Genomic DNA, 25,299 nt, shown 5'->3' on the forward strand with positions numbered 1-25,299 from the left:
ATTTGATAGTTAGTATTAAGACCAATGCTTAGACTGTAATTGTGAACTCTATCATTTTTGAAAAACAGAAAGAAAAACAATTGGAAAAATTGAACTTTTATTCCAATTTCACTGAGATACATACTGTGGTTACTGTATATATTAGCCAATTCTAGTTTATACAGCAAGGGACGATGTAAAGTGAAAAACAAGAATAAAAACCAGTGGAATATGTAGAAATTGTCCTCTAATTTCATTCGAACACTCCTGTTTTGTATTTGATAGTTAATATGAAGACCGATGTAAGAATGTTTTTTTTTGTTTAAGTACATATGAAGAAATAACCATTGGAAAAAGTGGGAATTTTTTCCTACTTTCACTGTAATGCCGATGTTTCTGCATTTTATACTTAATATAAAGACTAATGATACATTATAAATAATCCCCATTGCCTTACCGGACAGTTGTTTGGTTAGGAGATTATTTAATGTTTATTTTAATAGTGTCAAAGTACATGTTCATGCTACCTAGCGGTGGTCCCTAAAACTAGTTTCTAAGTAATTTCATCATTCTAGTTCAAGCAACCGCCGCTAGACAGCATAAGCATGCTCTTAAAACGTCAATTTTTTCCATTCTTAATTTTAAAGTAAGAACAGTATGCATAGAATTTCTAATAAGGTTGCCCAATTTCTTAAATTATATTTAACAACCTGAATTTCTGATTTATTCTTTGCTTTAATCAGAGCAAATACCAAAATAATATATTTATAAATTCCACTCTCTTCACAAGCTATGTATTATTGAACCAACCAATCATTCTTAAAAAATCTACATAAGATGTATTGATATTTCACTATTCACAAGTAACGTAAGTAAAATTTCCATAAGAAAATCAATAAAAACTAATGATTTTTATAAGAAGATGAAGATGTGGAGTAAAAAGGTTGCCAATAAATCTAATATTCTTTTTTATTTTGGCGCATCAACAGCTGAGGTTATTAGCGCCCGGAGCTTTTTCCAGTGCACTGTCGGCCTCCGGACAGTGTTCTCTCGTTACAGATAACACTGTCCATCACCGGACAGTGAGCTGTAAGAAGCTCCTAGGAAGAGAAAATCTAAGGGTCAGCTGCTGGATTCGAACCCGGGACCTCCGCGTGGGAGTCCAGTATGCTAACCTCATAGCTAATCCCTTCCCTCTAATGTTCTTCTAATTAATTCTAATGTACTTCTGCAAAAAGTGGAAATATTCTCCTAATTGCACTGGAATGCTGATGTTTCTGCATTTTATACTTAATATAAAGAACAATGATACATTATAAATAAAGGGTCAATCTCTTTTGTTAATCAAGAAGTAATACCGTTGGAAAAAGTCGAAACCCTAATTTTACTGAAATGCAGCGATTTCGTATTTGATAGTGAATGTATGCTAGATTACAAATGAAGGGTCCATCTATTTTGAAACTTAGGAAGTATAATCCATTAGAAAAAGTTCAATTTATTTCTTTATTTCACGTGAACCCAGCTGTTTATGTGTTTGATAAGCCAATGCAAGATTGTGCAAATTGGTTCATTCTATTTTGAAAAACAAGAAGTAAAAACCATTGGAAAAAGTTGAAATCATCTTCTAATTTCACTGGAATGCTGCCGTTTCTGCATTAGATAATTAATATTTCAGGCAAACCTAGATTGTACATGTTGAGATGATCTATTTTGAAAAACAAGAAGTAATAACCATTGATAAAAGTGGAAATATTCTCCTCATTTCACTGGAATGCTGGTGTTTCAGAGTTTACTCATTTCGAATTTTTGAAACAATTTGACTAACATATTCATCCATATTTTATTTAACAATAATTATTTCAGTGAGAATGCAACAACGTCCATATTTTAAATTTCGTGCCCTCTCCCCGCATAAAATACATTTCCACCTTCTCAGTTCTAAAATATTACTATCACGGAATTAACATATAGAACCTTTAGACATGTACTACATTTCAATTATTTTACATTCATAATTTTTACAAATGTTTGACAATTCCTTAATATTTTAGATAACACCACCGTAACCTCCCTTACAAAGTCTGCTCAGTCTGTAAGTGAACAACACGTATGTTTGCAACACCAGAACATCAGCGAAGGCGAAGTCTCTACATTATTCTGGTAACTCTACCTCTGAGATGAATGAAAGTCTGAAACCGATAAGGAGTATAATAAAAATGCAAATATTATTATGTACTGCGGACGTAACCTAGATCCTCATCAGATAAGTAAATTCTTAAGGCTTCACGAAGACCTATTAAAAATAAAGTTCGTGAAGTGTTAGTTCTATGTCAAAGTGAAGTAACGAAAACCACAAGACGAGGAAGATGAGTACGATAAGCTTAATTCGCTTGCAGGATGAGTTAGACGTGTACAAGACATTGACTTCTTATATAACATTAACAGCATAACCGAGCGGTCTTTAAATCAATGGGTATAGATTTAATAAAAAGGAATCTTATTTAATGATATTAAGTAACCTATGTACGTATTACATTAATTATAATTACAATTGTTTATATATTTTGGGAGAATCGTTTTTGTTATTGTTGTACTTCGTATAATATAACCAGTGTAAGAAAAAATAACAAAATGACAATATGTATGTACCATAAATTTTAGGGCTCGCAAAAAGGTGTGAAATATACCGAAACTATGGTATTTATACATGATGGTGATTTCGGCAGTTCAGATGAAAAATTAAATGGCTTCGAGATAGAATTGATATGAAGTTAGTACCTCAGTATTTCGCTGCCAATAGTTATTGACTATTTTGTAACAGGAATAAAGGGGGTAGAAGTGCCTGCAAGCAGAAGTAGAATGAGAAGTACTTGTTGGAGCAAGTGTTGTGTGAACAAGACCTTTGCTTTTGCATCGGCTTAATAAGGTATGTTGCTTATCTTTGTCACTTGGCCCTTTAAATTTGAGCATTCATTCTCACCTTTACTTTAATATACTTTAATAAGTAATTTCATTATATTATTATGATCTAGTGCTTGTATTGAAACATTTTTCTTGAAAAATCCATCAAGCGTACGTCTCGCGTTCTGTGCGCTATCGCTTCCCTCCTTGAACTGAAGGCTTTTGATGGCCCTGGATGTTACAAAGACTTGTGTCTGGGCCAGGGAAGAGTAAGAAATCAGAATGAGAAATCGGTGATCCCATATTTCGGATTTTTGACCCGATATTTTCGCTGAATCGTGGATTTGTCTAATCCTGTACACTCCCCGAACAAGCTGACGTTCCTCAAAACTTAATTCTCATTCCCCTTTTATTTATTTCTATTGCGCAACACCTTAATGCAGGACCGTGTACCTTAGCGAAAGAAAGAGCAATAATTTTTTTCCTAAATCTTGATCCTGTTGCCGCTCGCTGTTCACTTCAGACTCATCTCATTTGCAGACGGCATGAGAAAAATCTCTATGGGTCCGTGAAATTCTCCCACTCATTCATGTAACTGTTTCTCGACTAAAGATTCACTGGATCTCTCGCAGTAGACCGAAAGAAGGGAAGCAAACTCCGCAATCTAAACTTCTTTTAAGCCTCTTGAAGAATAGCTAAAAACTCTGTAATAAATAAAAGACTGCTATAGCTGTTGCTTATGCAGCAATATATACTTATGACAGAAATCTTAGGGTACTACTTTTCCAACTGTCAACGAATCCAGTCTCCCTAATCAAGAATCTTTGGGAAAATAGTAAATGCTCTTCGTTTTGCATTGATCTTACCATTCATAATAACCTCAAAATCCCTTTTATCCTACACCTAGCGAAATCCTTTTTTCCCGATTTTATTTTGTGGTTTTGAGAAAGCTCTTACACTTCTTCCAATAGAATCATTTTATAATACCTGACACTATATTTTAGTAAAAATACTATGTTTAATGAAAATTTAATAAATATGTATGTCCTGACGAGAGAAATTCGTGAATGCTCCCACCAGAATTCGTTGGTGTACACTTACTGGTGCATCGACCTAAAATATTTTTTGTTATGGTTAATTTAATGTAATCGAGTATCTTATATTTCTTTGTAAATGCTGATTTATTTCAGTAGTCCGTTTGCAGTTATTCTAGTCTTCAATAAGAGAAATGCTTCAAGAGTTAAAAAAAAAAAAAGCAGTTTGGGTATTCTTCTCTGCTTACTTTAATTACCTCTGGTCTTGAGTGAATATCTTCATATTAGCAACAAGTAAATGCAAAAGTTTGAAGTCTTACTTGATGGATACAACGGATTAGCATGGCTGGGAACATTAGAATTGTTGACAAGTAAGTATTTCCTTTAAGGAATTTAAAGTAAAGTGATTCCTATATTTTCAGGTGGCCTTTAGGTCCAACTACCAATTAGGTGTCGTGGACGGAGGCGACTAGCAAACATACTTTACTGTAAATTACTCCTATTAACCATTAAATAAATTCCAAGGCCTAAGACCGGGAATCGAACCCAGTACCACAATACATGTTAGCTTTGCAGGTCTCACCTCTAACCGCTCGGCTGCCGTGGCTTCTAAATTGTTGACAACCTCATCTTCATCTTATAAAAATCGTTAGTTTTTAGAATTTACTAATAGAAATAGGTACATTAATTGTAAACAGTGAATTATTAATACAAATTATGGAAATAAATAAAGAATTTTCATCTCCTGTACCAACATTGTTTCCATAATTATTAAAATAATTTCATAAGATTTGTATTAAAACTGTCCGGTAGGACAGTTGTATAAGGGTTGATCGTCAAAAACTGCACGAAAAAGCGTAACGTTGAAAAACTCCCAACTTTGACAATTTTTTTCTCTTTTTCTATAAAAGATAAAATTCCCAAATTTTCTTTAAAATGTAGGGCAAATCCTCGTTTATGACTGTAATTTTTTTGTAACAACATAGATATAATAGATTTCGAGAAAAAAGTTGCTGAAAATGAGCAAAAACGGCATTTTCAAAAATGGTTGTTCTTCTTGTTCTTGTTGTTGTTGTTGTTGTTGTTACCTTTTTTGTAAACTGCGTAGCGCCTAAACGCGTGAACCGATTTTCATGAATGAGGTGTCATTCGATTCGGAATTTTATGTAGATGTGCCTTTTGGGGGTCTCGACGCTGTACATCGAATGGGAGAGGAGTTAGCCCCCTTTATGTAAGGCCACCTCCAAAATTATTATTTCTAATTTCTCTGTAAATCTTGGCCCGATTTTGATAAAATTTGGTAGGATGATAGGGTTAGGGCTCCCCTACGTAACTTTAAAACGACATTCTGCTCTTACACTTGTTAAGAGGAAGTATAGCAATCGTTTCAAATTATCGAGACGTGAACCGATTTTCATGAATGAAGTGTCATTCGAATCGAAATTTTGTTCAGACTTGTACTTTAAAAGTCTCGACGCTATGCCTCATAAGGAGGGGAGTTTGCCCCACCCAAATAATAGACAAAAAGAAAAATCTATCTAAAAGGTACAAAAATCTCCTTAACAAAAACTTACAGTTTAAAATGTTAAGTATAAGGGTTGATTAAACGCCAAAATCCGCACAAATCAGCAGTTTGGCGTTTAATCAACCCTTATACTTAACATTTTAAACTGTAAGTTTTTGTTAAGGAGATTATTTTGATATTTGTTCAATATCAATGAAAAATTTAAAGAAGGAAGACGTTGGATTTATGGTTCGTCAGTCCTATCTAGTGGCGATCATTTGAACTATAAAGATGTAATTGCATAACTAGTTCGAGCTATTGCCGCTAGGTAGCATGAGCATGTACCTTTGACAATATTAAAAGGTATAACCTCACAACAAAACCTTTGTAACTGCCCAGTAAGGCAAGAAGTGTTATTCAGTTTTTTCGAAAGTGTTATTCAATTTCTTCGTAAGTGTTATTCAGTTTTTTCGAAGTAATCTCTATCTAGTAGCAATAACAATAATTTGCTTTATTCACTAAATATACTTTACCTTCGTTAATATCATATTTTTTAAAAAAAAGATTCCTTCCTAAAAAATTACCATATTTAAAATTCACTGTTTACTTCATAATTTGATGTTATATACTTATGATTGGTAGTTTTAAGTTGCTGCTGCTGTAACAAAGTCAGTAAGAACGTTACATACTCCAGAAAACTAATGGTATTATTTATTTGCATTAAGCGATAATTTCATAGGAAAATGAAAAACTTGATTTTGCACCATTACTGTGTTGAAGACTTCTTGCAGGTAAGCAACATTTTTTGTGTATATTTTTATTTCTAATTTATGTAATTATGAGTTGATGTGATTAGAAGTGTTTATGAAATTGACATGTTTCCAATACAGTTGATAGTAGTTGCATTTTAAGTGTACGCATAAGTTATTTTAGCCTTCATTATTTTGTTTCATAAAAATGTTTCAACGGTCATAAGTAGGTAGATTTAGTTTGTAACTTGTTAACAATTTTTGGTCGTTTTTACTACTGTAAAAGTAAATTGCTAATTCCGATTATGTATTTGTGAATTATGAACTTCCACGTAAATATTCACATTTCTCTCAATTAAAGGGGAGAGTAATCTCCATGAAATTTAAATTAATAATGTGAAGTTTAATACCGTCCTAGAATTATGGACCTTGCATTTTGCAAGGTTCGCACCAGTAGTTTTAAATTTTAACTTAATGAAAACTGATTTTTTTCTATTGTTATTATTTGTAAATTTCAATGAAAACAATCGTATAAATAATAGTTTATATAATTTTTATTTTTGTTCTCAGCGTTCTTTCGACATCCTAATGGTAACTCTGAACTAGTTCAATTCAAACAAATGGCTGGGTTGATGACATTTTATCCAGTGTAAAACATGTTAACTCCTACAGCTACAGTAAGTACATGTTTTCAGCTTACAGCATGTTGTTTCTCAGTTAAGATATTATGTCGTATTATGTGAAGATAAATAATAAAGTTTACAGTAATAGATTAGATTTGGGCGCTAATGGCCATAGACGTCGATGCGCCGGCAAAAAAAAATAGATTAGATACCTACTAAGTGCAATGATTTGCCTAAATTCAAGCTATCCAGAAGGTACATGAACTTAGATTTACGTTTTTTTAAAAAAAGTGCATTTGCTTACACTTTTCTTAGGTATTACACTTTTCTAACTGTAGAACTGTCCTACAAGTATTCTTATCTATTATTCACTACGTTCAGAGTAATACTACATAAACTAAAACTTTTTTCATAGAAATTTTTATCTTTATAGCTAAAAACAGTAATTTTTTGAAAGAAGGTTTTAATTTGATTAAAATTCTGTTATATTTTTCAATTACAGACCTATTTCTATTCTGTATAAAAAAAATATATTGAAAACTTAGAATATTAGTAGTATGTTTGTTGTTGTATTGTTCAATCAGAGTAATCGTTTTGATAAATAATAAGTATGTTTTTTGAAAATATATTTCATTTTCTATGAAAGAAAAGGTTAGGCTCTTTAAAATATGATTTAAACTTTCATTTATTCGCATTTATTTAACTTTAATGAATACAAAATCAGTTATTAAACTTTTTTTTTTCTAGGTTCCTTATTCAAGCTAAACTCAGTAAAAACTAATTATTTTAAGTACATAAGTATTGTTGATTGTACATGATGTTGATTTTCAGATTAAATATCTCTGATACTGAAGTACTGCCTGCAACACTGTTCATCAATAGAAGCCGAAGTGAAATAGACGTAAATCATCTATCCTAAGAAATTTTTTTGAAGAATCAAATGAAACAATTTTTTTTAGCTTACTTCCGGTATCAATAATTAAAACATTCATAATGCCATATAACTATAATATATTCTAATTAAAAAAAGCTTGAGGTACATAATAATTTAAATAAAACAATGGAGTTAATAACAAATGAACTGCAGTTTGTACTGTCACTCCTAGGTAGCAGAACAATCATTATTTTAACGATTAGATTTCTCTTTCTAGACTTTGGGGGGGGGGCCTTTTTCAACTAATTTTTTTGTTTTCTTTTTTCGTATTTTTTTCATTATTTTTAATTTCATTAAGAGATGAAAAGGAAAAATAAATAAAATATTATTAATTAACAATTTTTTTAATTATTTAAAAATAATTTATAAACTTTTTTACAATAAGTTTAATAAAATCTTTACACAGTTTGGGAAAACTTCAATTGACTGGTGAATCACGAGACCTATATAGGACCTCCCTTCACTCACATTTAACCAATTAAGTTAAATAATTGTGAATGAAAGAAGTCGTCTTTATGATTAAATATGAATGAAAGAAGGTCCTATATGTATAAATCTAGTGGAGCTGTGTCTAGACTTTAGAAATTTTGCCCAAATCTGGCTGTATACATTAATGTAGTTACGACAATCTTATTTAATTAACTTATTCTTAATTAAATCTGAAGATATATTTTCTTAGCTAGTTGATTTACTTCTTTTCCATCTGGTCTTCTATTGACGAACGGTTTTGCAGGCAGTACTGTATTATCAGCAGTGTTTAATCTGAAAATCCAAAATGTTTAATTAAATTACAGTGCATTTTGAATTTTACCTTGAATTAAGAAACTAGAGAAAAACATCTATAACAATTGATAAAGTACATAAACTGTTAAAGATGTTTTATTAACATATTTGTACAGCTTTATTGTTAAAAAGCGTTTCGTTAGAAAGAATCGTTTTTGTTATTGTTTTACTTCGTATAATATAACCAGTGTAAGAAAAAATAACAAGATGACAATATTTATGTATCATAAATTTTAGGGCTTGAAAAAGGTGTGAAATATATCGAAACTATGGTATTTATACATGATGGTGATTTCGCCAATTCAGATGAAAAATTAAATGGCTTCGTAGATAGGACTGATATGAAGTTACCAGCTCGTTATTTCGTTGGTAATGGTTTTGGACTATCTCGTAACAAGAGTGAAGAGGGTAGTAGTGCCTACAAGCTGGAGTAGAATGAGAGGTACTTGCTGGACCAAGTATTGTGTGAACAAGGCCTTTCCTTTTGTATCGGCTTAATAAGGTATGTTGCTTATCTTTATCATTTGGCCCTTTAATTTTTCACTTTTACTTTAATATCCACCAAGCACACGTTACAATTCAATTACTTTTTCTTACCCATAATAATTACATGGTTTACGAGTAATTTGAAAGTTATTCAGTTCTCAACGAAAATATTTGTTAATGATTAATGTTTTTACGAATCGTCAACTTTCGTGTGTGATGAAAATCAATTATAGAAAAATCAAATTTTGATATTTAGTTTAATGGCTCCTTTTGGGGAAAATCTGTCAATTTAACTACCAATTTACTGAATCTGATTTTTCGTATTTTCTGTTAAACAGCATTTGCGATTTCCTCTAAACAACGTACTTTCATTATATTATTATGATCTAGAGCATTTCTCTTCAAATATTGATAAAAAACTAAAAACTCTCTGTGATAAATAAGACTGCCATAACAGTTGGTGTGGAGCAATCTGTACCTTGACAAACATCGTGGGAACTATTATAATAGTTTCTTAAAATTGGTTGGTTCTATTATACATAGCTTGTGAAGTTTTATTTAAATCAAAGAATAACCTTAACCTTAAATAACCTTATATTTAACTTAAAGAAATTCGGCAACCTTATTAGAAATTCTATACATTCTCTTCATTACTTAAAATTAGGAATGGAAAAAAAAGACATAAAAAGCATTCCAGATCTATCTAGCGGCGATTGCTTAAACTAGAAAAATTTAATTATATAGGAAGTAGTTCCAGTGATTACCGCTAGGTAGCATGAACATGTACTTTGAAACTATTAAAATAAACACTAAGTAACCTAACAAAACAACTGACCGGTAGGTAAAAAGATCATTCGGTTTTGTCCAAGTATTGTGTTTACCTTGTGGCAAAGTAATAATTTGCCTTACTTATTAAATGTTCTTCACCCACGTTGATAAGCACTTCATATTTTCAGTATTTTAAAAAGAAGTTTTCCTCTAAAAAAAAGTCCATGTTTAAAATTCAATGTTTACCACATAAGTTGATGTTTTTTTTATTTATGATTGATAGTATTAAGTTGATGCTGCTGTAACAAAGTCAGTGAGAACTTTACATACCTTCGAAAACTGATGGTATTATTTATTTGCATTAAGCGATAACTTCCTAGGAAATTAAAAAACTCGATTTTGCATCATTACTGCGTTAAGGACTTCGTGCAGGTAAGCAACATTTTTTGTGTATAATTTTATTTTTAATTAGGAGTTGATGTGATTAGAAGTGTTTATAAAATTGACATGTTTCCAAGACAGCTGATAGTAGATGCATTTTAAGTGTACGCATGTAATTTTAAAAAGTATGCAGCAATAGATTAGATACCTAGTAAGTGCAGTGATTTCCCTAAATTCAAACTATCCAGAAGGTACAGATTCTCTAACTGTGGTACTGTTCTTCAAGAAAAAATGTAGATGTAGATTTTCTTTTTAAAGTATGAAGAAATAGCCATTGGAAAAAGTGGACATTTTCTCCTAATTTCACTGTAATGCTGATGTTTCTGCATTTTAAAGTTAAGATAAAGAGTAATGATACATTATACATAAAGAGATGATCTCTTTTGTTAATGAAGAAGTAAAAGTAAATTGGAAAAAGTGGAAATGGTCTCCTAATTTCACTGAAATGCTGTTGTTTCTGCATTTGTTAGATAATATTAAGGGAATGTTCATGTTACAATATAAATGTAGGTACGATCCTTTTTTAACATTAAGAAGTAAGAACGATTGGAAAAAGTTAAAGTTCTTGCCTAATTTCATCTGAATACTGCTGTTTCTGTATTTGATAGTTAATATGAAACGCAATTCTAGATTCTATATGTTGGGTTTATTTAGATTGAAAATCAAGAAGTAAAAACCATTGGAAAAAGTAGAAATCGTTTTCTGCTTTCACTCGAACACTCCTGCATTGTATTTGATAGTCACTATTAAGGCTAATGGTAAAATGTACATGTAGGTATGATCTTTTTTAAAAGTAAGAGGTAAAAAGCTATAGAAAAAGTCAAAATTGTCGTCTAATTTTGCTTATATGATAGTTAGTATTAAGACCAATGCTAGATTGTAATTGTAAAGTCCATCATTTTTGTAAAAAAAAAAGAAAAGAAAAGTAAAATCAATTGGAAAAATTGAACTTTCATTCCAATTTCACTGAGATGCTGTGGTTTCTGTATACGATAGTTAATAATAAGACAATGCTACAGGAATGATGCTGCTCCGGTATTTAATACTTAATATTAAGGCTAACGCTAGATTGTGCATATTGGGATGATCAATTTCGAAACACAAGAAGTAAATAGCATTGGATACAGGAGAAATTGTTTCCAGAAAGACTACTGAACCACTTTTTCCAATGGTTTTTCTTTCTTGTTTCTCAAAATTGATTGACCTAGCTTACATAATCTACCCTTGGTCTTAAAATTAACTGTAAAGCACGAAAACATAAGTAAGTATTCTAGTGAAATTAGGAGAAATGTTCCTCCTTTTCCAACTGTTTTTACTTCTTTTTTCAAAATAGATTGGCAGAATCTAGCTTTTAACTTAATAATTACTATCAAAACGGAAACAGAAGCGTTCCAGTGAAATTAAGAGAAAAGGTCCACTTCTAAACTAGCCATGGACTTAATATTAATTAAGGAAACGTGTATTCTAGTGAAATTTTGAGTAATTTTCACCTTTCCTATTCGTTTTTACTTCAGGTTTTTCAAAACAGATCTACCTAGCTCACACAATCTAGCCCTGGTCTTAATAATATTAACTGTCAAATATGGAAACATAAGTATTCTAGTGAAATTACGAAAAATTTTCCACCTTCAGCCATTGTTTTTACATCTTGTTTTTCAAAAAAGATCGACCTAATTAGCTTCTCTTTTATAAAACTAAAGTGTTTCTGCTTCGGATAGAAATCTAAGTATTAGAAACATGCAAATAGAAAGCCATTCATAAAGCTTAAATATTCCAGCATATTGCAAGTTCTTTGCTGATTAAAAGTTTTCCTTTAAAGATTTTACTAATTTACGCATTTCTTAAATGATTAGAATCTCATATTAAAACTGTCCGGTAGGACATTAAAACTGTCCGGTAGGACAGTTGTATAAGGATTGATCGTCAAAAAGTGCACGAAAAAGCGTAACGTTGAAAAACACCCAACTTTGACAATTTTTTTCTCTTTTTCAATAAAAGATAAAATTCCCAAATTTTCTTTAAAATATAGGGCAAACCCTCCTTTATAACTGTAATTTTTTTGCAACCCCCCAGACCTAATAGATTTCGAGAAAAAAGTTGCCGAAAATGAGCAAAAACGGCATTTTCAGAAATTGTTGTTGTTCTTCTTCTTCTTCTTGTTGTTACCTTTTTTGTAGACTGCGTAGCGCCTAAACGCACGAACCGATTTTCATGAATGAGGTGTTATTCGATTGGGACTTTTATGTAGATGTGCCTTTTGGGGGTTTCGACGCTGTACACCGAATGGGAGAGGAGTTAGCCCCTTTTATGTAAGGCCCCCTTCAAAATTATTATTACTAATTACTCTGTAAATCTTAGCCCGATTTTGATAAAATTTGGTAGGATGATAGAGTTAGGGTTCCTCTACGTAACATTAAAGCGGCGATCTGCTCTTACACTAGTTAAGGGGAAGTATAGCAATCGTTTCAAATTATCGACAAGTGAACTGATTTTCATGAATGAAGTGTCATTCGAATCGAAATTTTGTACAGATTTGCACTTTAAAAGTCTCGTCGCTATGCCTCATATGGAGGGGAGTTTGCCCCACCCAAGTAAGGCCGTTTCTAAAACTATTATTACCAATATTTCTATAACGCTTTGTCCGATTTTGATAAAATTTAGCACGAAGAAGTGATTAAAGCTCCTCTACATGGCTGTGAAGTGCCATCATGCTCTTACACCTACTAAGAGGAAGTACTGAAATCGTTAAAATTATCAATGGGTGAACCTATTTACATTAATGAATTGTCGTTCGATTCAAAATCTTTGCCTTAGGGAGAAGTACTGTAATCGCCCGTTTATTTTTCTTACTCCTCTTAAAAGGAAGGTCTGAAATCGCAGTTTAAATTTGCTTTTTACGTACAAATACCTTCCTATTTTATATAAAAAGGCTTTCTCAAAAAAATTGTTATTGAGGATGGTTTGGGGACCGCAACTATAATCATTCTTTAAAAAGATCTCTCCAGTGGTAGTTACGGTTCCTACTTAACACCTTATCAGGTTATAATGATAGAATTGCTTATTCCTAATTTAAAAAAAACAGTAAAGCAGATATGTAACTTAGCAAAATAGACAAAAATGAAAATCTATCCAAAAGGTACAAAAATCTCCTTAACAAAAACTTACAGTTTAAAAAGTTAAGTATAAGGGTTGATTAAACGCCAAAAGGTACACAAATCAGCAAGTACCCAACATTTCATTCAAGCTTAGTTGATATAATTTAAGTAATTTTGCTGCATTAACTTTTCCTTCACATTTTTTAGAATTTATTAGATGTCACAGACCCTTATGCTGGCCCGTTCGTTCATAATATTATTTGGTTATAATTATGATAAAATGTATATTATATCTTCGTTTTTAAATAGGTACTTTATTTTAACTCTATTCCAAATTATTCTTCTGATTTATCTTTAATATGCCCTTTATTCTGAAGTTGTCACATCTTATACATGCATGTTAAAGTAGAAAAAGACAAAGTTAGAGTCGGCTACTGTTTAATAGGTAATAATTATCTGGCTCTATCGCAAATAATATAGTTTTCTTCAATCACACTCTCAATGTAGCTGTTCTTCTCACAATGTTATATATATGTTATGTAATATAAAATGAATAAGTATTGCATACTTTTAGGACAGCTAATTATTCCAGTATTTTACTATAAGTAAAATTAAATTACAATTGAGAAATGAATAATTGTTGTTGAATAATCTACTTGTTATAACCTGTGTGTTATTTGTGCTCACGAATATTTCGGTAAGACGAATTCAAGTCTGAAATATTGTTTTAAATCCTCCGTGATTCAAATTTAAACAGTAGCCGACTCTAACTTTGTCTTTTTCTACTTTAACATGCATGTATAAGATGTGACAACTTCAGAATAAAGGGCATATTAAAGATAAATCAGAAGAATAATTTGGAATAGAGTTAAAATAAAGTACCTATTTAAAAACGAAGATATAATATACATTTTATCATAATTATAACCAAATAATATTATGAACGAACGGGCCAGCATAAGGGTCTGTGACATCTAATAAATTCTAAAAAATGTGAAGGAAAAGTTAATGCAGCAAAATTACTTAAATTATATCAACTAAGCTTGAATGAAATGTTGGGTACTTGCTGATTTGTGTACCTTTTGGCGTTTAATCAACCCTTATACTTAACTTTTTAAACTGTAAGTTTTTGTTAAGGATTTTACTTATCAATAATTATGTCGCAGTGAAAATGCAACAATGTCCGTGTTTTAAACTTAAATTCTCGCGCCTCCCTCATACATATGTATAAAATACATTCCCAACTTCTCAGTTCTAAAATATTACTCGCACAGAATTAAAAAAAAAAAATCCTTTTAACATGTACTAGGTTTCAATTATTATAATTCATAATTTTTACAAATGTTTGACAATACATTAATATTTTGGATAACATCACATAACCTCCCTTACGTAGTCTGCTCAGTTAGTAAGTGTAGTGCGACACGGGGAGAGCAGTTAAGTTGAAATCCTTACCCTAATCTTGTTTTTCTACCTCTGAGATGGTTGAAAAACCGATAAGAGATATAAAAATACGTCCTACTACGGACAAAATAACAAATATTATTATGTACTGCGTACGTAACCTGATCCTCATCAAATTAGTAAATTCTTAAGCCTTTACGAAGACCTATAAAAAGTAAGGTTCTAGAAGTAGTAGTCTTATATCGAAGTGAAACGAAAACCACAATGAAGATTCTAAGACGAGGAAGATGAGTACGATAAGCTTAATTCGCTTGTAGAACTCGACTACTTATATTATATTAACAGTATAACTGAGGAGTCATTAAATCAACAGATATAGGTTTAATAAAAAGGAACCGTATTTAATGATATTAAGTAACGTATGTAGGTATTACATACAATTGTTTATCTATTTTGGGAGAATCGTTTCATGTTTTTGTTATTGTACTTCGTATATAATAAATTTTAAGACTTGAAAAAGATGTGAGAAATATCGAAACTTAGGTAAATTTATACATGGTGATTTCGGCAATTGAGATGAAACATTAAATGGCTTCGTAGATAGGACTGATAAGAAGTAACTAGCTCTGTATTTCCTGCCTACGAGCAGGAGTACAATGAGAAGTACTTGGTGGAGCAAGTGTAGTGAGAACAAGACCTTTCCTTTTGTATCGACTTACCTTTGTCACTTGGCCCTTTCACTTTTGTCTACCATGCAATCGTTACAATTCAATTACTTTTTCTTACCTATAGTAATTAAAAAGATTTTACGATCAAGTAGAATGTTATTCAGTTTTCTACGGATATATTTGTTTTCGATAAATGTTTTTACGAATCGTTAAGTTTCGTTTGTGGTGAAAATCAATAATTGAAACTCATAAAGAATTGTAATTTTGATATTTAGTTTAATGGCTTTTTTTGGTGAAAATATCGCAATCTAACTACAAATTTACTGAATCTGATTTTTCGTATTTTCTCTTGAACAGCATGTACGATTTACTGTAAACATCGTACTTTCATTATATTATTATGGTCTAGAGCATGTATTGGAACATTTCTCTTGAAAAATTGATTTAAAAAAAAAACTTTGTAATGAAAGACTACTAGGGCAATCTGTACTTGGACAGTAATCATGGGGCACTTACTACCTTTCCAATTTTCAACGTATTTAGTCTCCATAATCAATCTTTAGGTAAATGTGTTTCTTAAGCCTTTTTGAATGAAATGAAATAATTTTGAACAAAATTAAACTTGAAAAATCGTTTATTTACATCGTTTATATTTTATTTATTTCTTAAATTTTTGAAATATACAAATTTATCTTAAACAAACGATTGCGTTTTAATTTGTGATATCATTAAATAATTTTTTTTTTTTTAGTTCAAGAATAACTCTGTAAATTGTTTATTTCATGTAATAATGATTTTCAGATTGAAAACAGCCAATACTGTAAGTAGTACCTGCAAAACCGTCTATCAACAGAAGTGGAAATGAAAAAGACGTTGTTGACATTGATCAAATGGGTATGTACAAACAACTTTCGCTATGAATCAATTACTTTAAAAAAGCATTATTTAGGTTAGGTGTAGGTAATTTGTATGTTTGTATCACTATCTTATTTATTATATGATTTATTGACACTAAAAAATATATATTATTTTGCAGGAGAATTAAGAAAAACGTTTACTTTTTTTAAAAAATATTTATTTCATACGTTATTTAATATTTATTTAATTCGTTAGTGTAGCTCATCATTGCATCGTCTAAACTAAGTTATGAATGTTATTTTTGAAGTTTGATTAAGTTTTTAGGTTGTGTAGGCTTTTAATCGATCTTGTAGGTTACTCCGAGTAAATTCTTTTTAGTTTTATTTCCGCTTAAAGTTTACATATGTTACATACTTTAGTTAATGGTGCAACTTATTCGGTGTAGCGTACCCTTAGTGTCAAATTTCTACCTATTTTCACCACTTCATTTCTACCTGTCTATTTTCAGAGAGCAATGTTTTTTAATATTTTTAGCTGTTATTTGCAAATTTTATTTCTATAATAAGAAAATGGTCAGTATTGTAGTCAAGTTCAGAGTTTGGTAAAACGTAATCGCGATTCACAGCTAAATTAGTGACAAACAGATAAAGATTTAGGTTTTTAAAGGTTTTTTAAAAAGAGATCAATTCTTTAGATTAATTATAGTGCTTATTTAATTTTTATAATATACATAAATTGCTATAGATGTTTTTCTCGTGCTTCTTAATACTAGGTAAAACTCAGTACACGTTTTAATTATTTTAATTAAAATAAATAATTTTAATTTTCAGAATTACATACTGGGGATTCTAGAGGACTGCCTGCAAAACTGTTTATCAATGTAAGCCCAGGTGAAAAATACGTAAAACATCAATTCAGTGTGAATATTCCAACAACTTTGGTTAGGAATCTATAAAAAAAAGGTATGTAATGACGGTATCAATAACGCAATGACGCTGTTACATAAAAGAAACAAGAGAAAACGGATGGACATCTTAGAAATAATATTAATTTGCAAAACGTAAGAGTCAATCTCAAAAACATTATATTCATCAATATTTTAGCAATAATTGTTTCCCTGTTCAAATGAACTTAGTTTAATTCCGCGTTTTCTTAAATTAAATTCGTGTCTCCCATGTAAAATAAAATTCCAACTTTACAGTTCTAAAATATGTACTAAATATATAACCCTTTACAAGTACTAGGTTTCATCAGTAGTTGTTTCATCATTTTGACAAAATGTTGTTCAATTCATTAACATTTTGAATATTGAATAATACATGTAAACACCATGTAACCTCCCTCATTCAGTCAACCTGTGTTGTACGAGATGGTAACGTGGTGAAGTCGTTGTGTGTTATCTGTTCTGATTAATCCATCTCTAAGGATGGTTTAAAGCCTGAAACTTGTCAGGGATACAATTAAAGTGTGTGCTGTGGCGAGTAAAATAAAAGTTCTCAATTATTATTCGTTTTCAGTTAATAAAAATACCAAATTTATTTTGGTAGAAAGTACTTAAATCAAAATAAACAATATTTTATGAATTAAGTTTAAAAATAATAGAAAATTCTGAGGCAAAAACGAAATAATTATTAATGAATTTCATAGAAATGAATTCTCAAGCAAATAGTAAACTTCGTTTTTATAAGTGCTTCTTTCTTTCTTACAAAAAGTAAAGATAATATTCAGATTTAATATTGGTAAGCATTTTTTCCTATGTCTGTTTAGCTTTAAGGAATGGATGGCTTCGCGAGCTTAGTTGTCGACATTCTTAAGTGGTGATTAGGGATCCAGTTAAGACATTTCCAAACTGAAATGATGATAAAGAAATAATTTCTTCTTTTTATTAATCTTTAGTGTGATACCTGTGGAGGAGTGAAGATCCTTACCCTGCATTGTTTTGGACATCTGTTGAGGAAAGAAGTTGGAAGAGTGACTGGGATTGCAGTATGTGCAGATTTTGTTATTCCGTTGGTATTATAACGAAATTTTCTTAATAAATTTGAGGCCTCTGTTACGTCCTAAATTATTGAATGAATTCAGCTTTAGATTCTAAAAAGTTCTACTGCACTTGTCTCGGAGCTTTTCAGACTGTATATTGTATTGTCAGTAAAATTGAGCGAACATAATGGAGGAAAAGTTTGTAATGCCTAGTTTCGATTTCCTTGTTTGTATTGTTACACTGCTTCTAATATATTGTATATTTATATTACTTAATATAAGTAATAATAACATCTCTTATTTGAAAAGTCAAACTCAAAAGACATGGGGTTTTTAAAACAGTCCTATGATATGTGGAACAAACGGGAGATAATTGTCGTAGTTCTAATGATTGAATTGAGAACAAACATTTGTTAAGTAAAGATATAGAAAAGGTTACTCATTCCAAATTTAATGTCAATTATAGGAATATAGTTCACTAGGTTGCACTAAACTTTATCTTCACATCATGGTAATATAATCGATATTACCTACCATGCCATTATGCATGAAGTTTCGCATGCTATTTCGGAAACGTGCAATCTATAGATATAAGCCAATCAGTATCCATTAAGCTTAACTATAAACATTATATTCAGCATTTTCTAGTTTATTGAGCTTTTACACTCGTGTAAGAGAGCAGTTTATTGCCAAATTTGTACCTCTACCCACTCCTGTTTCTCAGGTGGAATATTTACTATTGAATTCATGCATGAATTAACAAGTTTTTCTGTATAATTATTCTTTGTTCTTGATCAGTCCTCTTGCAGTATTGCAACCAATAACATTAAGCTTCCTGTTAATTCTTGTAATGGCAATTTTAGTTAATAGTGATTGTTGATAATATTTTTAAGTTATTCGTAATCTGAATTTTCTGGGTTTACACCCATATTAAATTTACTTAATAGTTTTTCAATATAATCTTTTCGATCTATCCAGATTTCATTTGGAATTTGTTCAAATCTAAGACCCATTAAATTTTTCACTTTATCTAAATGAATGTTGTTTCGTTTCGTAACGTTTCTTGTTACTTTCAAGTAACAAACATGTTAAAACGAAAACTTGAGACTGTTATCAGTATCTTCAGTTATCTTTTTTAGGTGTACCGGTAATTTGATTGAAAACAAGTTTAATGAGAAATTGAATATTCAGTTTTATCGACCAATCATTGAAAATATTGACAATTTAAACTTTGTTGAAAATACAAAATACAGATTTATATAGATTTTTAAACCGCTACGATTATAGACAATGCTACTTATTTATTGTATTCCACATGTTGATCATGGTAGGAAAGTTAGTTAGACATTAGTACATTAGAGCTAGAGCCGTTGGTTTCGAAATATTTTATTAAATCTCAAGCTGCATATTTGTATAAAACATTATTATTATGTTTTGAAAACATGAAATGAATTCAAATTAACGTAAGTAGTTTGTGAACCTCAAATGATTATTACACGAAAAAGTACAATTTGTTCTCAAAACTGTATTCACTTGAGTTAATCATTTAATATTTGTTTATTGCCTAAGGGAAGAGTAATCCCTTTAAGTATTGGTTTACCATTCTCTACACTATTCGAACTAAGGGAAGAATCAAAACTCAGATAATTTCTAAATTCCTCTTTATTACTTAATTAAGTTGATCTACAGATATAAACATTATTTTTTGAATTACACATCCTTCTAAGTAATAATTTTACATTGAATATTAAGCCAATTAATTTTTCTTTCTTCAAGGAGCACCTCATCAAATACTAGTTATCTTCCAGAATTGGTTGAAACCTCTGGCATCGTCATAAATATTTACCTGCAGTGCCATATATTGGGCTTTACAGATATCGGATTTCTGAACAAAACATTAATATGTAAGTTTTTTGCAATATATGTGCATATATTATACTTAAAGAATGCGTTATATAGTTTATTTTCATGAATAAGGTGTGAATAGTTTCAAAATAGTGTAATCATAAAAAAAGTAGTTTGAGAACATGCCTAATTTAATATGAAATTAAATTGATTATTAAACGAAGAGGGAGAGAACAATTTTTTAAATTGTCCTCCATTGTTTTATTTTCTTGAATTAATCATTAATATTTATTTATTGCTTAAGAAAAACGGAATCCCTTTAAGTCCAGAAATTTATCAGTCCCTACAAATTCGAACTGAAGTAAGAGGAAAAAAAACCTCTTATCTGACAATGTAAGCATTATTAATCAACTGTACATCCTTATAAATAAGTTCAAACCACAAATTGAGCTATTTTTTTTATTTTACAGGAAACACTACGTCAGCACCTAAGATATCTTCCTGAAATGGATGGTTTCTCAACTTCCGACAACGACAGAGATACTTTCCTGGAATCTGCTTAGAGAACATCGGATTTCTGAACGTAACTGAGATATGTAAGTTTTTTGTTATGCATAATGAACACACTAAGTAATCACTAGACTTATACAAGACTGTCTTACTCTAACATTTAACCAATTTGACGACTCACAAGACATATAGGGCCTTCTTACACTCACATTTAACCATATTGTCAACTAACTAGTCTTATGCAGCACACTTAAATGTAAACATGTTAACGGCTCACAAGACTTATATACCTGCAGTACCTCCTTACACTCACATTTAACCATGATGACTCACTAGACTTGTATAGAACTATCTTACACCCACATTTAACCATGTTGACAACTTACTAGACTTATATAGGACTACCTTACTCTCACATTTAATCATGTTGGCGACTCACACGACTTATAACTATGATCACTTTAAACTCACATTTAATCATGTTGGTGACTCTCAAGACTTGTATTAGACCATCTTACATTCACATATAACCATGTTGATGACTCACAAGACTTATATAAGACCACCTTACACATTGAACCATGGTAGTTCTGTATAAGTCTTGTGAGCCACCAATATGGTTAAAAGTTTATGTAAGGTGGTTCTTTATAAGTCTTAAATATCACTAATTCAATTAGAAGTGTCTGTAAAGTAATCCAATATAAGTCTTGAGAGTCACCAACTTGGTTAAAAGTGAGTGTTAAGTAATCCTACATAAGTCTTGTGAGTCACCAATATGGTTAAAAGTGGGCTTAAGGTAGTCCAATATAAGTCTTGTGAGTTCCCAACATGCTTGAATATGAGTTTAAGGTGGTCCTGTATAAGTCTTAAGGGTCACCAGCGTGGTTAAATGTGAGTTTAAAGAGGTCCTGTATAAGTCTTGTGAGTCACTAACATGATTGTAAGTATGAGTAAGGTGATTCTATATAAGTCTTGTGAGTCACCAATGTGGTTTAAAGTGGGTGTAAGGTGGTCCTATATAAGTCTAGTGAGTCGCCAACATGGTTAAATACTGGTGAAATAATGTCTAAAGAGTCACCAACGAGGTTAAATTTTAGTTTAAAGTTGTAAAGATTTTATAAAAATTTATTGTAAAAAAATGTATAAATAATTAATAAATAATAATCGATTTAATTATAACAATATTGTATTTATTTTCCCTTTTAATCTCTCAATAATATACAACATTTTAAAAAAATGAAAAAATTGCGTAGAAGTTAAAAGAAAATATAAAAAAAGGTTAAAAATGGCTGCCAGAGTCGTGAGAGTGTGTAAGAAGCATTAAGCAAGGTTACAACAATGGCCGCCAAAGTCTTAAGAGTGTGTGACAAGATAGCAAAGTTACAACAATGGCTGCCAGAGTCTAGAGAGTGTGTAAGAAGATAGCAAGGTTACAACAATGGCTGCCAAAGTCTTGAGAGTGTGCAAAGAAGGCTACGAGAGGTAAAACAGACAGCACGAGCGATCTAGTGACAGCTGGTGGAACTAAAAGTAGGGGGGAGCCCGTTGTCATGGTGATATGACGCCATCTAGAGGGTATATAAGAAAGTTCGCGGAGCGGGCCGGGCCGGGTGGGGCGATTAGTTGCCTTCCGACCGTCGAGGTGAACGCATCTCCCTAACCATTGCACATGACATATTGTAAAGATTGTATATGTGGAGAGAGGAGTTTTGACTAGATTAGATATTTTTGGAGCGACGAGCGACATAGCCCCCTCCTCACGAGTACGACACTGTAGTCGTACTGAGGAGACATCTTGTTTGACAGTAGTATATAAACAGTGTTAGTGCTGCTACCTAGTGGCAAACATATGAACTAAACTTTCTTTACATGTAAGCAAGTTCAGTGGGTGCTGCTACCTGGTGGCAAATATTTGAACTAATTTTCCTATTTTTGTTTCACGTCTTTCTCATGCAATTTTTTCATTTTTTTTTTACCTTTTCTGCTTTTTAACGCTCTCTGACGCTATTTTTTGGTACTACTACTACTTTATTTTATTTTTTTTGTTTAAATTAAAAAGAATTTTCAGGTTTATACGTACCTGCTGTACATTACTTTATTTGCCTCTTATCATTTTTGGTCTTTATTAACTTTGTTTTTTTTTGCAAATATAATAAAAATAAGAAGTCTAGGGAAAAAAGAGAAAATACATAATGACTTTTTTAATCATTTATAGATAATTCTTTATTTTGCTACCAAATATACATTTTTTCTTGTTTTGTATTACAAAAACATTTTGAATTCAATTACATCTTTTAGGTAATCATTCTTAAAATTATCTACATTATAAAATTTAAATTTAAATTAAATTTTCAAACTTAAATATATTTTTTTACAAATAATCGACTAAATAATAAATGAATTGGAAGCGTTGCAGTTGGACAGTTGTTTCCAACGTCTTTTTTATTTTGGCTTGATTCGATGAACCTCTTTTGCAGGAAGCACTCCAGTTTGGCCTGTTTCAACTCTGAAAAATGACATTATACAATGAGATAGACTGTTCGTCTACTGCATCGTCCTACAAATCAAACTCAACCTCCTTGAAAGAAAACGCAAGAAAGTTAAACATTGTGATAGTAATTACATTAACATAATTCATTTCAAAATAGTAGTTTACTGTAAGCTTTTAAGTGAAATAAACATTTTTTAAATTAATACCTTATTTGACGGCTTATAAGACGCACTTTTTTGCCTAAATTAGGTCTCAAAAAAGTTACCTGCGTCTTATACGTGAAGGACACAGGTTAACTTTCAATACTGAATGCTATTTTTAGCCCGGATAAAGTTCTAGACACACATAACTTTTTCTACATCTGCCATAATTATTTTATCAGGTTTAATAATGACTAAACTGCGTTGCTTTAATTTATAATTGACTGTTCATCCGAAAGGCTGGATGGACGAAGCTGGAATGAAACTGTGGTTACAGAACGTATGGGCGAGGCGACCTGGTGGACTCTTAAGAAAAACCTCTCTTCTGGTTTATGGATCAGTTTAGCGTTCACTGAACTGAAATTTACATATCATGTTCAAAAAGCTTGCCGTTTGTTAATTTTCCTTAATAAAAATATGTTTGGTAATTGCATTCAATGATTGTTTATTTGGCTTTTACGAAATGTGAGAACTAAAAGAAACCACATTTTAAGTTATTGTGGTACCGCGCTGTCGCGCGGACTATTGAAACTTTTTTTCCTTGTGTGTGGCCTTCTAAATAAGGGTGCGTCTTATATGACGTCAAATACGGTACTCGTCATTTTTTGATCTCGTACCTTTCAATTTTTCAGTCAAATAAAACTTTCTTTCACACCGAATCTTTACTCATTTCGATTCAACAGAATATGTACAAAAAAAATTAATCACGTTAAAAAGCTCAAGTTTTAATAAATAATGGATAAGATTACCTGGAAGATAACACCACAGAGTGGTAGGTAGATTTCCTTATTTGGATAATGCAGGAATAGAGATGGATTGGAATCACCTCTTATTTACGGAAGTGCTGCAGCATTCAAAGAAATTCCCTCAAAAGTAATTATTTTAGATTATGTCTCAGCTTTACTGGGCTGCGAGTCGGCCAAGGGCTGTAAGTTTTCATGTATAACCTTAGTAAATGATAGATATTCATTTGCACTTATATGTATACACTTATATAGCATTTTACATACAAAATCTTAGTTAAGTCTGTAACAAATCAAACCTTTCTGCAAGTAACTCGTAAAAAGGTTTAATTTGTGTTGAAAAAACCTACACATCTAAACTATTTGTTAAAGAACTTATTAATTAAAATTTGAAAACAAGTTTCATTAGTTAAAAATGTTTAGTTCCGCAGAAAAATAGTTTGATTAAATATGAATGTTTGACGTCTTATTTTTTCGATCTAATTTAAAGTTTCTTTGGCACGAAATTACAAATTTTATTCAGATTCAAAGGAAAATATTTAATTTATTGCAATAAAGGTTTAATTGATGCTTTAGATGTAACAAACAATGGATACGATTATATGAAGAACAGCTCCATAAGATAACATGGTAGGTATGGAGATTTCGTTATTGATTTATTTAACAGAATGTAGAAATAGATTTGAAATATATCAAATTACATGCTGGATGTGATGAAAGGCCATCTCTGCAATAAGCAAGTCGACAAAGGACAGTTCTTGGGCGAAGGTTCCAGCTAAAGAACAAAAGAATTTCATTGAAACCTTTTCTAATGCAATTTTGATATCACAATTATGAATGAAGTTCAAGTTTTGCCAATAAATTAGACCAATATTGTGTATAGCGTACAGTATTTTAATATTACTTCAATTATCAATGAAATAAAATACAATTTCTATAAAGTTTGTACGTATATTAAAGGAAACAGGTGGGTTCTTGTAAGGAAAGTTACGAAATAACGAAACTTCAGTGTGAATAAAGGTGTCAGCGTGAAGGAGAAGATACGAAAGTCAACAGCAAACCGTTCATCCTTGATTTTCATAAATCTAAATCACAAATCTCACCTTACAGATAATTACTTATTTATACAAGAAAAACAAAATGAGAAGTCAGAAATAAATAAATAATCTAGAGATGAAAAACACACAGAAAGAGCTGAAGAGTTGACGTGAAGGCCTTCATTTCAACACAAAAATGGTGACCCTTAGGTCTTGTTAAAAATTAGAATGGAGAATATAAGAATCCACCTAAACTATTGACTAAT

At 31.0% G+C, this 25,299-nt stretch overlaps 1 long non-coding RNA gene across 16 annotated transcripts; it reads left to right on the forward strand.

Annotated features, from left to right (window-relative positions):
- Positions 1-1,975: 1,975 nt before the first annotated feature.
- On the forward strand, positions 1,976-23,909 carry LOC141454750 (uncharacterized). 16 transcript variants are annotated; one of them, XR_012458948.1, is made up of 11 exons: positions 1,987-2,905; positions 4,071-4,285; positions 6,061-6,209; positions 6,738-6,844; positions 8,745-9,009; positions 10,045-10,193; positions 16,171-16,263; positions 17,058-18,213; positions 19,984-20,111; positions 20,357-20,445; positions 20,523-20,700. It is a non-coding gene; the product is annotated as an uncharacterized lncRNA (long non-coding RNA). The 16 variants fall into 16 exon arrangements; XR_012458951.1 differs by lacking the exon at positions 20,357-20,445 and having other exon boundaries at positions 17,058-17,966; positions 18,124-18,236; XR_012458945.1 differs by lacking the exon at positions 20,357-20,445 and having other exon boundaries at positions 1,994-2,905; positions 17,058-17,966; positions 18,124-18,213.
- The last annotated feature ends 1,390 nt before the right edge of the window (positions 23,910-25,299 follow it).

The sequence above is a fragment of the Rhodnius prolixus genome, unplaced genomic scaffold (genome assembly GCF_049639745.1).
Source record: "Rhodnius prolixus isolate KJV_2025 unplaced genomic scaffold, Rpr scaffold_9, whole genome shotgun sequence".
Lineage (NCBI taxonomy): Eukaryota > Metazoa > Arthropoda > Insecta > Hemiptera > Reduviidae > Rhodnius > Rhodnius prolixus.